This window comes from Pelodiscus sinensis, chromosome 1, assembly GCF_049634645.1.
Source record: "Pelodiscus sinensis isolate JC-2024 chromosome 1, ASM4963464v1, whole genome shotgun sequence".
Taxonomy (NCBI): domain Eukaryota; kingdom Metazoa; phylum Chordata; order Testudines; family Trionychidae; genus Pelodiscus; species Pelodiscus sinensis.
This window is the reverse complement of record NC_134711.1, coordinates 81,912,142-81,929,524: the sequence shown is the minus strand read 5'-3', so window position 1 is coordinate 81,929,524 and position 17,383 is coordinate 81,912,142. Positions and strand designations below refer to the sequence as shown.

Sequence of the window (17,383 nt, the reverse complement as noted above, 5' to 3'; positions counted from 1 at the left end):
ATCAGCATGTGATTTATGCTGTATAAATCATAAACACTTTATTCAGTATTTTCACTGCTCATTACACAGAATCTTCTGGCAGCACTTGAGAGAGGAAGCCAATCCCCTAAAGACCTAACTGCTGTCGTCAGCAGTGAGTCCTCATTATGTTGTCTGCACCAAAGGCTGTGTTTGAACTTCTTGCTTTTTAAAATAATAAATCTGCTTTGTGAATAAAGAATCTCCTGATTTTATTAATTTCCATTGAAAAGATTTTTAGAACTAAATCAAAGTGTAATATAAATATTTAAAATTGTGTAGCATTACTTGTGTATTTGAAATATTTCAAAAATATTTAACAAATGCAGTCATTATGTCTCAAAATACAGTGTGACAATATTGTGACATTTTAAAAAATGAATGTTTTGCATAATATTTGAAATTGTGCTTCAATTTAAATAGAGGAAAATATATTTCTGCTTCTGTTCTTTCAATATCAAATTGCATATTTAAAATTAATCAGGTTTAATATGTAACATGTAATGAGCTGATTACTAAAATGATGTAGTGGTTTAAGTCAAAAAGCTTCTAATATCTGGAATGTGTTAGTGAAAAAACTAAATAGCTTGGGGATATTGAAAGTACTTTCATACATTTAAGTAAATCAGTATAGGCAGCATGTTTGGATTTAAAAACATCTGTTGGATTTTCAGTGACAACCTTTATTTAAAGAAATCTGCTAGTGAGGAGTCATCAGACTATGAGTATAGTTTCGTTGCTTATGTTAAATAAACCTACAAAATCAATTTTCCTGTTTTGGTTTGGTTTGTCCATATTTGCGATGTGCTTCTAGAAAGTTTACATAATGGGCTGTTGAAGTGCATTGTTGTGCAGTAGTACTTTCTCCAATAGTATAGATTGCCATCTCTTTTTAATAAGACAAACTTCCTAGGACTTGGGAGACCTGAATTAACATGCGAGAGAAAGTTCCTTTAGCCAAGTAATTTAATCTATGCTGCAGTTTCCCATCTGTAAAATGAAAATAAAACATTCATAGTTCATACGAGTTGTTGTGAGGATAAATTTGTTAATGGTACAGAGGTGCTCAGATGCTGTGGTGATGTGTGTTGTATCAAAGATTGCTTTGGAAACTGAGTACATGGGACTTCTTGGTTAACTTTGATTATTTTATGTTTGTTATTTTGCGGGATGATATGACTTGCTGGAAAACGTTGCATATGACAGAAGGGCAATCTAAATAAATGTGCTTAAGTGGGGGAGGCTATTTTTTCACCTAGTATGTGTTTGAGAAATGGAAAGTGTGGGGTCTGCTTTATTCCACTAATTTCTTGTGCATCTTATCTGGTCAGGGGAATGAGGGCTACACCTCTAGTTGTCTCAGAGGGGAGCCATGTTAGTCTGCAACAGAAAAAACTGAAAAACCAACTAATGGTTCTGCAGCACCTAGACTCTAACACAAAAATGTAGATGGTATCACAAAGAAGTAGTTTGTGCCCATGAAAGCTGATGATATCATCTATGTTTGTAGGTGCTGCAGGACCATTCATTGTTTTTTAAACTTCTAGTTGTGTAGAAGTAGGAAAAGTCACACCATGGCTACGTCTAGACTGGCCACAGAAGACGGAATAGGCATGCAAAGCAGGCAAGTCAGAATAGGGAAATCCGCGGGGGTTTTAAATATCCCCCACGGGATTTAAATAAACATGGCCGCCGCTTTTTTTCCGGCTTGGGGAAAAGCCGGAAATAGCATCTAGACTGGCGCAATTCTCCGGAATAAAGCGCTTTTCCGGAGGATCTCTTATTCCTACTTGCGATAGGAATAAGAGATCCTCCGGAAAAGGGCTTTATTCCGGAGGATCGCGCCAGTCTAGACGCTCTTTTCTGGCTTTTCCCCAAGCCGGGAAAAAAGCGGCGGCCATGTTTATTTAAATCCCGCGGGGGATATTTAAATCCCCTGCGGATTTCCCTATTCTGACTTGCCTGCTTTGCATGCTTATTCCGTCTTATTTGGCCAGTCTAGACGTAGCCCGTATGTTTCATTGTTCCATATCAAAATACAAGAAGGCTGTGTAAGTAGGAATAAGGGATCTCCCGGAAAAGGGCTTATTTTCTGGAAAATCGCGTCTTCACTGGTGCTTTTCTCCGGCAAAAACCCCGAGCCGGAAAAAAGCGGCAGCCATGTAAATGCAAATGCCGCAGGGGATATTTAAATCCCGGATTTGCAATTCCGAAGTGTCTCATTAGCATCCCTTTTCCGGAAAGGGATGCCAATGTAGACACAGCCTAAGAGTATGTCTACTCTGCAGTTAGCCACCTGCGTATGTCTGTGCCAGTTAACTTGCATTTGTGAGTCTCTGAGAATGGGCTCTAGCCTGTGTTTAAACAGCTACACTGCAGTTAAACAGCTTCTGAGCCTGAGCCCAAGTTAGCAGGCATTGGCCAGATATACATTTTTTTTAATGGTAGTGAGAGTCTAAAATAGAATCATGTTGTATTGTAGGAATGTGACTGGTTAATGGAAAATGCAGGACAATGTAGCACTTTAAAGACTAACAAGATGGTTTATTAGATGATGAGCTTTCGTGGGCCAGACCCACTTCCTCAGATCAAATAGTGGAAGAAAGTAGTCACAACCATATATACCAAAGGATACAATTAAAAAAATGAACAAATATGAAAAGGACAAATCACATTGCAGAACAGAAGGGGGATGCGGGGGGGGGGGGGGGGGGGGGAGAGGAAGGAAGGTAAGTGTCTGTGAATTGATGATATTAAAGGTAGGGAGAGTGGGATGTTTGTGAGTTAATGGTATTACAGGTGATAATTGGAGAAACTGTCTTGGTAATGGGTGTGAGAGTTCAAATTCTTGTTAAGTCCTTGTTGGCAAGTGTCGAATTTTAACATGAATGACAGTTCAGAGGATTCCCTTTCAAGTGCAGATGTAAAAGGTCTTTGTAGCAGAATGCAGGTGGTTAAGTCATTTAGAGAGTGTCCTTTCTGGTTAAAGTGGCAAGAAACTGTTTTCTTTTTGTGATCTTGTCTGATATCTGTTTTGTGGGCATTAATCCTTTGGCAAAGTGTCTGAGATGTTTGTCCAATGTACATAGCAGACGGACACTTTCGGCACATGATAGCATAGATTATATTTCTGGATGCGCAGGAATATGTGTTCTTGATCTTATAACTCACTTGGTTAGGTCCAATAATGGTATCAGCAGAATGAATATGTGGACAAAGCTGGCAACGGGGTTTGTTGCAAGGGAAGGTACCAGGGTTGGACCATTCTACACGAGAGATCCACTTCCTGGACACCACCGTACAAATCAACAATGGAAAATTAGACACCACTCTCTACAGAAAACCCACTGACTCATACAGTTACCTACATGCATCCAGCTCCCATCCAGAACACACCACACGATCCATCGTCTATAGCCAAGCCCTTCGATACAACCGCATCTGCTCTAATCCCACTGACAGAGACCAGAAGCTTCAGGATCTCTACCAAGCATTTATAAATCTCAACTACCCACCCAGAGAAATAAAAAAGCAAATTGAAAGAGCCAGACGAATACCTAGAAACCATCTACTTCAAGACAGACCCAAGAAAACCAACAATAGAACACCACTTGTCATCACCTACAACCCCCAACTTAAACCTGTCCAACACATTATCAATAAACTACAGCCTATATTGGAACAGGATACCATACTCAAAGAGGCTCTGGGAGACAGACCCATAGTCTCCTATAGACAACCACCTAACCTCAAGATGATTCTTACCAACCACCACAGGACATACCACACTAATACCAACCCTGGCATTCACCTTCCTCCCCCCCCCCCCCACATCCATAATATAATAACATTTAACATTCCTGTGGTGAGAAGAACAACTCAGCAGCCCAACACTGTGGCATTTAATTTCAAAAAGAGGAACTATGCAAAAATGAGGAGGTTAGTTAAACAGAAATTAAAAGGTACAGTGACTAAAGTAAAATCCCTGCAAGCTGCATGGACACTTTTCAAAGACACCATAATACAGGCCCAACTTAAATGTATACCCCAAATTAAAAAACATAGTAGAACTAAAAAAGAGCCACCTTGGCTTAACAATGATGTAAAAGAAGCAGTGAGAGATAAAAAGACATCTTTTAAAAGGTGGAAGTCAAATCCTAGTGAGGTAAATAGAAAGGAGCATAAACCCTGCCAAATTAAGTATAAAAATGTAATAAGAAAAGCCAAAAAGGAGTTTAAAGAAAAGCTAGCCAAAAACTCAGAAGGTAACAACAAAATGTTTAAGTATATCAGAAGCAGGAAGCCTGCTAGATAACCAGTGGGGCCACGGGATGATTGAGATACAAAAGGAGCACTTAAAGAAGATAATTTAGTTTCTCTGCAATTACTTCAATTCTTTGCTTCAGTCTTCATGGCTGAGGATGTTAGGGAGATTCCCAAACCTGACCTGTCCTTTGTAAGTGACAGATTTGAGGACTTGTCACAGATTGAAGTGTCATTAGAGGAGGTTTTGGAATTAATTGATAAACTTAACAGTAACAAGTCACTGGGACCAGATGGCATTCACCCAAGAGTTCTGGAAGAACTCAAATGTGAAATTGCGGAACTATTAACTATGTTTGTAACCAATCCTTTAAATCGGTTTCTGTACCCAGTGACTGGAAGATAGTTAATGTAACGCCAATATTTAAAAAGGGTTCTAGAGGTGATCCCAGCAATTACAGATCGGTAAGTCTAACGTCAGTACCGGGCAAATTAGTTGAAACAATAGTAAAGAATAAAATTGTCAGACACATAGAAGAACATAATTTGTTGGACAAGTCAACATGATTTCTGTAAAGCGAAATCATGTCTTACTAATCTATTAGAGTTCTTTGAAGAGGCCAACAAACATGTGGACAAGGGGCATCCAGTAGATATAGTGTACAGCCTCTCCCTGACTTACGAACTGGTTACGGACCAAGCAATTGGTCCGTAATTTGGTTTGTTCATAAGTAGGACCCCATAGAGTTACACGCGACCACGCTGTTTGTAAGCATGGATCGTATTCGTGACTTGGGGTTCGTCATTTATGACAGTTTTGGTTGTAAATGCGAACGGTTGTAAGTCGACCGTTCGCAACTCGGGGACCGGCTGTATTTAGATTTCCAGAAAGCCTTTGACAAGATCCCTCACCAAAGGCTCTTACATAAATTAAATTTTCATGGGATAAAAGGGAAAATCCTTTCATGGACTGAGGACTGGTTAAAAGACAGGAAACAAAGGGTAGGAATAAATGGCAAATTTTCAGAATGGAGAGAGGTAACTAGGGGTGTTCCCCAAGGGTCAGTCCTAGGACCAGTCCTATTCAACATAAATGATCCGGAGAAAGGGGTAAACAGTGAGGTGACAAAGTTTGCAGATGATACTAAACTGCTCAAGGTAGTTGAGACCAAAGTGGACTGTGAAGAACTTCAAAAAGATCTCACAAAACTAAGTGATTGGGCAACAAAATGGCAAATGAAATTTAATGTGGATAAATGTAAAGTAATGCACATTGGGAAAAATAACTCCAACTATACATATAATATGATGGGGGCTAATTTAGCTACAACTAATCAGGAAAGAGATCTTGGAGTCATCATGGATAGTTCTCTGAAGACGTCCACGCAGAGTGCAGCGGCAGTCAAAAAAGCAAACAGGATTAAAAAAGGGATAGAGAATAAGAAGTAGAATATCTTATTGCCCTTATAAATCCATGGTACGCCCACATCTGGAATACTGCGTACAGATGTGGTCTCCTCATCTCAAAAAAGATATACTGGCATTAGAAAACGTTCAGAGAAGGACAACTAAAATGATTAGGGTTTTGGAATGGGTCCCATAAGAGGAGAGATTAAAGAGACTGGGACTTTTCAGCTTGGAAAAGAGGAGACTGAGGGGGGAGATGATAGAGGTCTATAAAATCATGAATGGTGTGGAGAAAGCGAATAAGGAGAAGTTATTTACTTGTTCCCATAATATAAGAACTAGGGGCCACCAAAAGAAACCTTTTGTGTTGGACATAACATATTCATTTGTTTAAAAATGAAGCCTGAGCAACAACCACAGCATCATAACACTCATGCACCTCCCACACACCAATGTTGAGCCCATCATACGCCTGAATCTCCTGCCCTGAGCCCCTCATACCCTCACATCCCCCGACTCCAGCACCTGCACATCCCTACTCCCCTGCCACAACACTCCTGCACCCCCCCCCCACGCTAGCCCTGTGCTTTGAGTCACCACACACCCAAACCCCTTTGTACACCCCAAACCAGACTCCTGTCCCCAGTCCCCGCCATAAGATTGACAGAAGACAACCTGAATGTGTGCGTGAAGCTGGGTTTGACCAGTTATGATATAAACTTCAAAGAAATGTGTGAAAAGATGCAGCAGAAGTCCCATTAAATAAAGTCTGTGAGTACAATGTTTCATTTATGCTATTCATCATTATATTTATATCAGTAATTAAGTTGTATATTTTCAAACATGCAAATTGGCATCTTACACAGCTCTTTGTTGACCACTTATTCTGAATTTTGATATAGTTTGGCTCTTTGGTTTGGAAAGGTTGCTGACCCCTGCTTTAATTGGTTAAACATTACATTTAACCAGTTAAATGGGATTTTATGTCCTTAATTTATGTGAATCCACATGTGCCCCACATCTGCCAGGATCAGTCCAGAGTCCACTAACTATCTTTTACGTGTATCCACATGCACACCTGCAACAGCAAGCAACCTTAGGAGGGCTAGTGACAGGGGAAGGGGGAGGGGAGAGGACAGGAGGGAGATGAGTGAGCAGGGATGGGTCTTGCAGGGAAGAGGTGGCATGAGAGCAGGAACTTGGGGTAAGGAGTGGCATGGGTTGGGGCCTTGAGGAGAAGGGGTAGTGCAAGGGGAACTGTATCGTGTGCTGTTTCTAGTGCTTACAAGCAATGGCATCAGCAGTGCATGTTGCATCTGGTGAACCAGGAGTACAGCCAATGCTGCTGGGCTGGCCCATGGTGAGGACACTGTTGCTGGCCGAGGGACCCAAACCACTAGATGGGAAGTGGTGCATCGAGAGGCTGTTGGATAGCCCTGACTCTGACCTGGTGCCCAGGTACTGGTTGCCGATTGCTTAATCTGAGCAAGCTGTAACCCCCCAGGCTGCCCAAGTCAGATGCTGCAGGTTCAGCACAGATGGTGAGTAGAGCCTTGCACAGTTGCAGTTGCATCTGGTCCACTATCTGCAAAAATGATCTGCAGATATCCGCGGACGTGAAGTGGATATCTGTGGATTTGCAGGGGTCTGTTTATAAGGACGATTGGGAGTGGAGAGAGAAGGGAAGAAATGGAATGAAAGGTAGTAAGTTATTTTAAAAATTAATAGTCCGTAAGTATTTCAGAAGTTGAAGCACAGGATGGACATGGAAATACAACTACCTCTTATTTCTGTAGTTGCTGATTGAGGCGCATGTTGGGAGGGTGTTAAGGACAAGGTTATATTTTTGTGCTGTATTCATTCTGTAGATAAATAAAGGTCTCTTAATTTAAGAACACAAGACTGGACTTTTGGTCTGACCAGTACAGCCACTTTAGTCTAGTGTGCTGTCTTCTGACAGTGACTGATGCCTGATGCTTCAGAGAGAATGAACAGAACAGGACAATTGTTGCACATTCCATCTCTCATCATCCAGTCCCCATTTGTTGGTGGTCAGAGGTTTTGGGACACCTGAAGCATGGAAATGCGTCCCTGATCATCTTGGCTTATAGCTATTGATAGACCCATCCTCCATGGACTTACCTAATTCTTTTTTGAGTCCAGTTATAATTTTGATCTTCATAACATCCCTGTCAATGAGTTCCATAGGTTAACTGTATATTGTGTGAAGAAGTACTTTTTTATTTTAAACCTGCTATCTGCTGATTTTATTGGGTGACCCTGGTTCTTGTGTTGTTTGTAGGGTTAAATAAAACTTCCCTATTCACGTTCCCCACACTATTTGTGAGTAGGTAGCTGTCTTATTGTACCTCCTTTTAGTTCTACTTTTTCTAAGATGAACAGCTGCACTCTTTTTAATTTTTCCTCATATTAAAGCTGTTCCATAATAGTATTTTGCTGCCCTTGTCTGGATTTTTTCCAATTCAAATGTATTTTTTTTTTAGTTGGGGTGATGATAACTATATTCTGTTTTCAAAGTTTGTCTGTGTAATGACAATGACAGCGATGGGTAACCAAGGCTAGTAAGTGAGCCTCATGAATGGCCCTCTTTCATCTCAGTGGGCTGCAAGATTGAAACTGGTCATGTGCACTAACCATCACCCCAAGAATAAGATTAAATACATTAATACATGACATGCTGAATATTTCGTAACAAGTTGATATGCTTTAATTCTTCATATATTAATAGAACTAGCATCAACTTCAAATAATAAGAAAAAGAAACAGTTAGTTACATTTGCTTTACAATATCAAATCCCTGCCCAGCCTCTTTCCTGTCTCCTCTCCCAAATGTGTCCTCTCCCTGCTCCTTTCCCTCCAGCGCTTCTGGAGTGCCATGAATTAGCTGATTTAGGCCTTGTCCACTTCCCTCCCCTCCCTCTGAGAGATTGCTCTCCACAAATCAGTTGATTCTTGGTGTTCAAGCACTGGGAGGGAGGGGGAAGAGCAAAGGGGCACTTTGGAAGTTCTGGGAGGGAGAGGGAGAAGTAGGTAAGTGTGAGGTCCCCAGTGCATGAGAGGCATGGAGGGAAGGGAGCAGAGAGAGGGTGTGCGGGCCTCCCATGGAACTTCGATGGGCCACATGCCACCTTCAGGGCACAGGTAACCCACTACTACATTATGATATTTACTAACTTGTTATCCATCTCTTTTCTAATGGTTCCTAACATTTGGTTAGCTTTTTTCACTGCTGCTGCACACTGATCAAGAACAATCTGAGATAATTTCAAGATCTTAATTGAGTGATAACAGCTAATTTACGCTCCACTTTATAGGAGTAGTTGTGATTGTTTTCAAATAGGGATGTTAAATATTGGTTAATTGAATAGTTGAGTAACCTCAAGAATTCTTATTGGTTAGTTGACTAGTATATAGTCCCTGGGGGTGGGGCCAGTAGCCAGTGTGCTCCAGCCTTACTCCTGAGGAGCCCCCTTCCACTCCACATTGCTGCCTCTGTATCAGAAGCAGCAGTGCAGGGTGCCAGCCAGGCAGGAGCTGATCTGGGAGGGGAGCCAGTTTTAAAACTGCAAAAGCGACAAGCAGTCTTGTGGCACCTGATAGACTAACAGATTTATTAGAGCATAAACTTTCTTGGGCAAATACCCACTTCATCAGATGCATGTCAGTTTAAAAACTAGCTCCCCTCGTGGACCAGCTACCTGTTACCCTGTGCTGCTACCTGTGATAGAGAGAGCAGCGTGGGGTGGCAGCAGCCCCTATCTAGGGGGAGTCTGAGCTCCCAGACATGATGCAAGCCAGAACTGAGCCGCCCTCCTAGTTCCAAATACACTTTAAATGCAGAGCTGCAGCAGGGGTAGGTCCTGGACCTGTTTTAAGCCAGAACTGAGCCCGACTGCTGGCCAGCCTGCTAAAAAATTTACTGGCAAGCATTAACCTATACGCTTTTGCTTCTTGGTTAATTGGTTAATCGACTACACTATTACATCCCTATTTTCAAATGTGCATACTTTGCATTTACCAGCACTGAATTCCATCAGCCTTTTTGTTGTCCAGTAGCCCGACTTAGTGAGATCCCTTTGTAGCTTTTGCAGTAAGAATTCTGCAGATAGTTTGGATTTAATGATCTCAAGTAATTATGTATCAGCAGCAAACTTTCCCACCTCACTATTTAGTCCTTTTTCCAGATCATCAATATGCCCAGCAACATTGGTCCCAGTATAGACTTTTTGGGGACACCATTATTCACCTCTCTGCATTCTGAAAACTGACCACTTTGTCCCTTTATTTCTTATCTTTTAAGTACAACTGCTACCCGAGTTATGACCACCTCCACTTACGACCATCTGCACTTACTACCAAAGCGGTCGTAAATGCGGATCCAAGTTACAAACGGCGATCCGCGCTTGCGAACGGAGCGGTCACCATGTAACTCTATGGGATCCGAGTTATGAACACTCCGAATTACGGACCAAGTGTTGATCTGTAACTTGTTCGTAACTCGCGGAGCGGCTGTAGTTACTGATCCGTGGCAGGACTTACCTCTGATCTCATAAGCTTAGCTGAGTTAGTCTGTTACCAAAAAACCAACAACAAATGGTCTGGTAGCACTTTATAGACTAACAAAACATGTGGATGCTATCATGAGCTTTCGTGGACACAGCCCACTTCTTCAGATGACCGGTCATCTACATGTTTTGTTAGTCTATAAAGTGTTACCAGACCATTTGTTGTTGTTCTCTGATCTCATGACTGCTTATTTTGCTGAAGAGCCTTTGGTGAGGGACCTTATAAGAGATTTTCTGACAGTCCATGTACAGTATATCCCCAGCTTACCCTTATCCACAGACATGCTTGTTGACTCTCTCAAAGAATTCGAATTGATTAGTGAGGCATGATTTTTATTTTCAAAAGCAGTGTTGACTCTTCCCCAAGATATCATGTTAATCTATTGTCTGTTCATTCTTTTCTTTACTATCATTTCAATCAGTTTGTCTGGACTAAAGTTAGATTACTGGCTTATAATTGCCAGTATCACCGTTGGAATATTTTTTTTTAAATGGCCTTAACTATCTAGTACAGAGGCTGATTTAAGTGATAAGCTACATACCACGGTTAATAGTTCTGCAACTTCATCTTTTTGAGTTTTCAGGACTCTTGGGTGAATACCGTGGTCGTAGTGACATTGCTGTTTAAGTTATCAGAAAATCAAAAATCAAATACTGAAGCCTCAGTCTGGGATAGTTCCTCTGATTTGTCTCTAAAAACAATGATTCAGGTGATGACCAGATACAAAGAATTCATTTAGCTTCTTCCCAAGGGTACCTCCATTATCCCTTAAGCTCACACTGAAGCTTGCTGGCAGGCTTGCTGCTTTTGATGTATTTTATGTTTAATTTGCTGGGTTTGGGGTATTTTGCAAGTAGATCTTCAAATTCTTTTTTGGCCTGGCTAATGGCTAATTATACTTTCATAGTTGACTTGCCAGAGTTTGTGCCTTTCTGTTTTCTTCAGTGGAGTTTGACTTGCAATTTTTAAAGGATGTATTTTTTGTCAACTGTCTCTTTTGCTCTTTGGTAGCATTGTTTGGTCCTCTCTTTTTGGGGGAGGGAGGAGGTAAACATGATTTTTGTGATATTTTTAAAAAGTTTCCAGGTAGCTTATAGGTATTTAATTCTTGTGGCTATTCCATTTTATTTCCAGTTAGCTAGTTTTCTCATTTTTGTGTAGTTTCTTAAGGACTGTTAACCCTTTTTTTAATTAAAAATAAGAGTGGAGATGAATGCTTCCATGATGATAATCCCATTACCTCTGAAAACAGAGCCTTATACATGATTGCTGTATTGCAACTAAGGATCTTAAAATATATTTAAGTTAATGTATAACCCCTGAATATTTCAACAGTTACACCCTTACACGTGGGGGAGGAGGGAGAGAGCCACCTTCCCACCCTGTTGCCTCTGTATCAGAGGCAGCAGCGTGGGTCTGGGGAAGGCAGTTCCACTGGAGACAGTGGATGCTGGGAGCTGGCTTAAAAGTCGGTTCCCCACGAGCACTGGTTCCCGCCTGTCCTTCCAATCCCAACTCCTATGCTGCTGTCTCTGATACATGTGTGCAGTGTCTTTTTGGGAAATGAAAATAATCACATCTGATCACTTCAGTAAATGAGAGAAATAATTCCTTGTTTCTTTAAAAGATCCTTGTGCTTTCATTGCACTGCACAAGCTGAAGACCCATATTGATCTTTCTTTTTTAAATACATTATTCTGTAGATGAGTTTAAACCCTGCATTGTAATATTTTTCAGTTCACTGCTTAGTATGCAGTATGATTTGCAACATGATTACTGAAAAATGAAAGAACTGATTTAACTTGTTTAGTCAGGGCTCTGTCTTTCAGAGCAAGTCTGCTAAACAGTGTTCTTGGACTGAAGATTTGTGTCTGGCAGTGTGTTTCCCCTCTGTCCCCCTGCTGCTTTCCTCTTCTGCAGGTCAATGGGAAAACTCATTTATAAACCAGCCCTGGTGGCACTGGCAAATCTTTTTGTACTAAGTTAGAATAGATTTGTGTTTCACAGTCCCAGACTGATTTTGCAGCTGAATCAACTTCAGCAACTGTGGATTCCTTTTGAAGCAAGGAGTACACAAATTGAACCTTTCTTGGCTCTGTGGGCAAGAAAATTATATTGGCTATAGCTAGGGAAATACGTTTTGCTCTCTTTTGCCATCCAGTGAAAGTATCCGTTGTGCATGAAATTTACAATAAATAAAAGGAAAGGTGCAGAGAAGTGAAAGTCAGTGGCCATACATAATACTGATTTCCTCACCCTTCCCTTCCCCAAACCACTGCTTATAAGAATGGAGTGGAGAAAGGGTTGTTCCAGGGAGCATTTACCTTGTTAAAGAGACTCCTGCAGTTGAATTGCAACATGAGGATAGAATTTTTCCCTTCTCTTCACTCAGGTGCTTGTTCCCTTTCTCATTGTAGTTTGTGTGGTGTAATTATATTGGGCCCTATGATTTAGATAATGTCTATGACAGCAGTACATGGAAGGCAGAATACTCTTGTATATGCTGTTTGGTGGTCTCTTGTCCACTGTTGTCTCTCCAGCTCTCTGCTGTGGTGCTTTCTACCATAGTCAGCTGGCTGACATCTCCTTAATAGGTTGGCCTGCTGTTCATCAAGCATATGTGCTCCAAAAGGTCTCACATTTTCAACTGGACAGATCCCTTAGTAAGTGAAGTGCTCCAAGCAATAATTTTCAAAATCTGCGCTGTATTTAGATCATAAAAAGGGATAGGCAGCTATTCTTTTACTTCATGATTAAAATCAGATTATTCACAAGATAATTTTCCACATGTGCTGAAATAATTTAATTTGTCTCCAGGGAAATTATCAGAATTGCTATGTCAGGAGTCTAATTTATAACAGCCTTTATCTTAAATTTTGACCTTTATTACCATGTTTTGGACATAGTGAGAGCCAACAGGCTGACCGGGCCTGCCTGTGTCCTTCAGGGCAGGGCCTTGGAGATGGGGAGGGTGGTACAGGATGGTAGGGGCCAGAGGCATGTTCCTCCTCCGTGCTCCCCCCTTTCCCCCCCACCACTTTCTGCCTGCCTGGGACCTGCTCTCCTCCCCTCCCTCCAGGACACCTCACAACCTGCTCGGGGCCTGTTCTCTACTCCAGAAAGAAGAGATGGGGCTTCTAACTTGGGAACATGTTGCTCCTCCTTGTTGTTTCTTCTCTTGGTTGGGTTACAGGCAGGAGGGGGTAAACAGCCTGTGCAACACATCTGGGCTATCAAACTCTTCAGTTTGGACCCTATGGTGCGGGGTTGGGACAGTCTTGTTGGGAGGAACCTGGCCCACTCCCAGGCAGTGTAGTGAGTTACAGGCAGCTAACCTCTGACCCCTCTCTTTTCTGCCTCCTCCTCCTCCTGGGTGGCATGGTCTCCATATCACCAGTCCCGGGGCTCTGGGCAGTGCGGCCAGAGTGTTAGGAGTAGGGAGGTTGGTAGAAGGCAAGGTCTTCTAGGGGTGGTCAGTGGTTGGTGAGCAGGGTGTCTGGCTAATGAGAGAGGGGTGGGACATGCCTGACTGTCTGGGGAGGCACAGCCTCCCCCAGCCTGGCTCTCCATAAAATTTCCCTACCCAATGTGACCCTCAGGCCAAAAAATTTGCCCACCCATGGAAGATGTGGATGCATTCCTCACCTTATTGTTACTGTCATCCTGTATTTCTTTTGTTGAATGGGAAAATGGAGATGATGGCATTCAAGGAACAGATTTCTTTGCTCTAACTTCCAGATCATCTTCAGTTGCTGCTTTTGGAAGTGAGGACCTGTCTTACTATATCATCACTAATTGCTGCCTTCCGCTACCTATTCTGTCAGCAGGGAATGTGATTTTTTTCCTCTTTCAAAGAAGAAAAGAAGTAAATTACATGGTAGCCCAAAACAGATACAAATAATATATTCCACAGTTGGTCTCTTACTCAGCAGCACCCTCACTTTTTTTTCCAAAGGAGAGTCTGATCCCAACTATCTTCAAAGCCATTCTCCAAGATAGTATTTTAAGATGACTGGACCGGTACAAATGGTTAGTGAAGCAGACATATTTGCATGCATTAAGATTCATTTGATAATGACCAGCAGTTTTCCCATTTGATAGCCTCTATGAAATAAGGTATTTCTAAGTAGGCAGGTGTCTGCAATTCAGAAACCAAAGCTTCAGTTTTCACCTTTGCTGGCAGTCTTAATAGAGGGGCAAAGGATTGATTGAAACTTGAATATAAATTAAACTCTAAAATGGAGGAGAGTTCTTCCTGCTCTTTGCAAAGACAAATTGATGGGGCATTTTTGTGAAATCTTAAATGTGATTACCTATGTCTGATTTGTTTTGGGTAACATGTCAACATTTGAATGGAATGCCTTTTTACGTATCTTAGGGTGTGACTACACTGCACCCTTAGCTCGAAATAAGATACAAAATTTGCGCTACGCAAACTGTGTATCTTATTTTGATTCTATTTCGAAATAGGCTATTCCGAGACTTCCTTTATCCCTCATGGAATGAGGTTTACAGGGATGCTGAAATAGCATGTCTGCTGTATTTCGCAATAGCAGATGCATTCAAAAGATGTGGGGTAGCTATTTCGGGATACCTCTGGTATCCCAAAATAGCCTTGTGGTGTAGACATACCCTTATTCATCTTCTCTACCTTCTTCCTGATGTTTGCCTGGTGTGTTGGTTCTTTTCCTACCCAGTACTTGTCACGTAGTTACCCCTTGTGTCAGGGAGTTCTGTTTGTACTTAGATGAGTGTCAGCTCCCTTATATTACCAGCCTGTTTAGATATTTAAGCACTCTCTTCTGGGCTTTGGCAGGCCTTACTTTGACTTGTAGGTTAACAATAGATGTAGCTCAAACCCTGAGTCCCTTTGAAGAGTCCCCCTGTGATAACCAGCTGCTAACACAGACTACTCCTATAAATACAGGTCTGCTGTCCCCGAAGGAACTGTATACATACTAACTTGTAACATTCATCCAGCTGTTTGCTTAAAATCACAGCACTGGGATAGGGATGTAAGTGACTAGTTAAATACTCACTTCCCTCCCCTCTTGCTGCCTTGATTAGAGAGGCAGCAAGATGGGGAGCAGGAACTGGTGCAGGGGGGATCGGGATTTTCCCTCAGCACCTTCTCCATGGGGCAGGAGCACAGCAAGGAACTCATGGCACTTCCACCTTTGAAATGTAGCAAGAGCTGGCAGGGCTATAGCTACATTTCAAAGGCGGAAATGCCCTTATTGACTAATCAAATAGTCGATGCGAATTACATCGACTACTTGATTAGTTGATTAATCTAAATTTAACATCCATACACTGAGAGAGATTCAGAGTGAAATCAAGAATAAGTTTATTATCAAAGTCTTAGAGAATTAGGCTAAAATGAGTAAAAATATTAGGAAAAAATATTTATCTATAAATTAAAAGTATAACATGCTTTCTAGAGACTAAATTTAAACTATCAGAGAAATTTGTCACTCAAAGTCTTTTGTGGTGTTTTCAGCCAAACTTGTCTGAGATCCCATTTTCATGAATGTAAACTTATTGTCCATTTCCTTTCTAGGTGCAGGATGAAAGTGTTTTCTTTGCCTTCTAAATACACCCTTAAGATCATTATCTGTACTCAGAGTCAGTATAGCCATCCATGGGTTGTTTTTCCTATATAATGCTTCCCTGTAGACTTCTCATATCTTTATTAACATTTGCATATGAGCAAGCACCTACTATGTTACTTTCAAATGTTTAATTTTCATGCCAACAAAGATACATTTCTTATCTCCTGACTGGAGGAAAATGTGTTTTCTCTCATCTGTTGGTGACTAAGACCTTGATGAAGACATATTTTCATATGCATATTTTCTCTCTGTGTGTATAATACTTCTTAGATGGTAGCTTAATATACTTTTTGCAGGAGTATTAATGACCCCAGCTTTTATTTAAGACCTCACTTGACATTCTTTGGTGAGCCCAAAGATATCAAGTTTCTCCTGTATCGCCCTTGAAGTTTGGTATAACGGTTCTTGAGTAACATTGGTTACAACACAAATATTCAGTGTGCACTGCTTGTTGAAGTTAGTCATAGGTGTATTAAAAAGTATTTATAAAGTTTTATGGAAAAAAACCTAAGTCCTTCAAAATAACTTATTTATGTGATGACATTCAAAAGGACTATTAACCTTACTATGCAAGAACTGCAGTAAATGTCTTAGGTTAATTACAGAAATTTTATAAATCGTATAGCCTTTTTCAAAATAAAAAGCTATAAATAGTATTCCACATATAATAATAAACTCCTTACAGAGGGGCTGCTATCCTAATTATATTCAGTAGATGCGTTGCACTTTGCCACTATAGTTGAGATTCTTGGCTGGCATGTAGTTTCTTGGTGCCACTTTGCTGGAATCATTTATATTGAAAGCATTTGTTCAAGGCATACGTGATACTTGATCTTGCAGAATTGTCTTCCTTTGTCACAATAATCTTCTAGACTTAAGAATTAACAGACTTAAAAAAAATAATTACGAAGGTAATACATACACTGTTGTTTTTCTGTTAACCTAGAATATTTGATTAGGAAGAACTTAATGTTGGAAGACCTTTTTCTTCTACCTCATTTCCTACAACATAGTTATACTAATAGCTTTATTCCTTGTGTGGGTAGAAAATCTGTATCTTCCTTGTGAGCTGAAAGAGGAATATAAACCTAAAGGGTCAGAATCTCTAGATGACTCATCAGAGGACTTGTCATAAGACAGTGTGTTATCACTGAATTTTATACAATTGAACCATCAAATTTTTAAACATTTTCTTAACTGTAACAGAGAGCTTTCTCTTTCTGAGGGACTTGACGACTGGGTTACAGCTTCGTACATTGGTTTCCAGCCAATGGTAGCTGTGGAGACGTTGCTTGATTCTGGGGCAGTTCATGGAGCTCTTTGGCTGCCCCTACACATACTACCCAGGGGAAAGGCCATGTTGCAATTTCTAAGAGCTGCATAGAGCCACATCATGTGCAGAGTAGAGCAAGCCCCAGACTCCACTCCCCAGAGGGAACTTGAGGGCCAGATGCATCCTGCAGGCCATAGTTTGCATAGCCCTGGATTAAAAAGTA

At 41.1% G+C, this 17,383-nt stretch overlaps 1 protein-coding gene across 1 annotated transcript in view; it reads left to right on the top strand.

Annotated features, from left to right (window-relative positions):
- The window catches only part of CDK17 (cyclin dependent kinase 17), a 169,539-nt gene that overhangs the window by 25,873 nt on the left and 126,283 nt on the right, over positions 1–17,383 (top strand). The gene's annotated exons all lie outside the window — the stretch shown is intronic.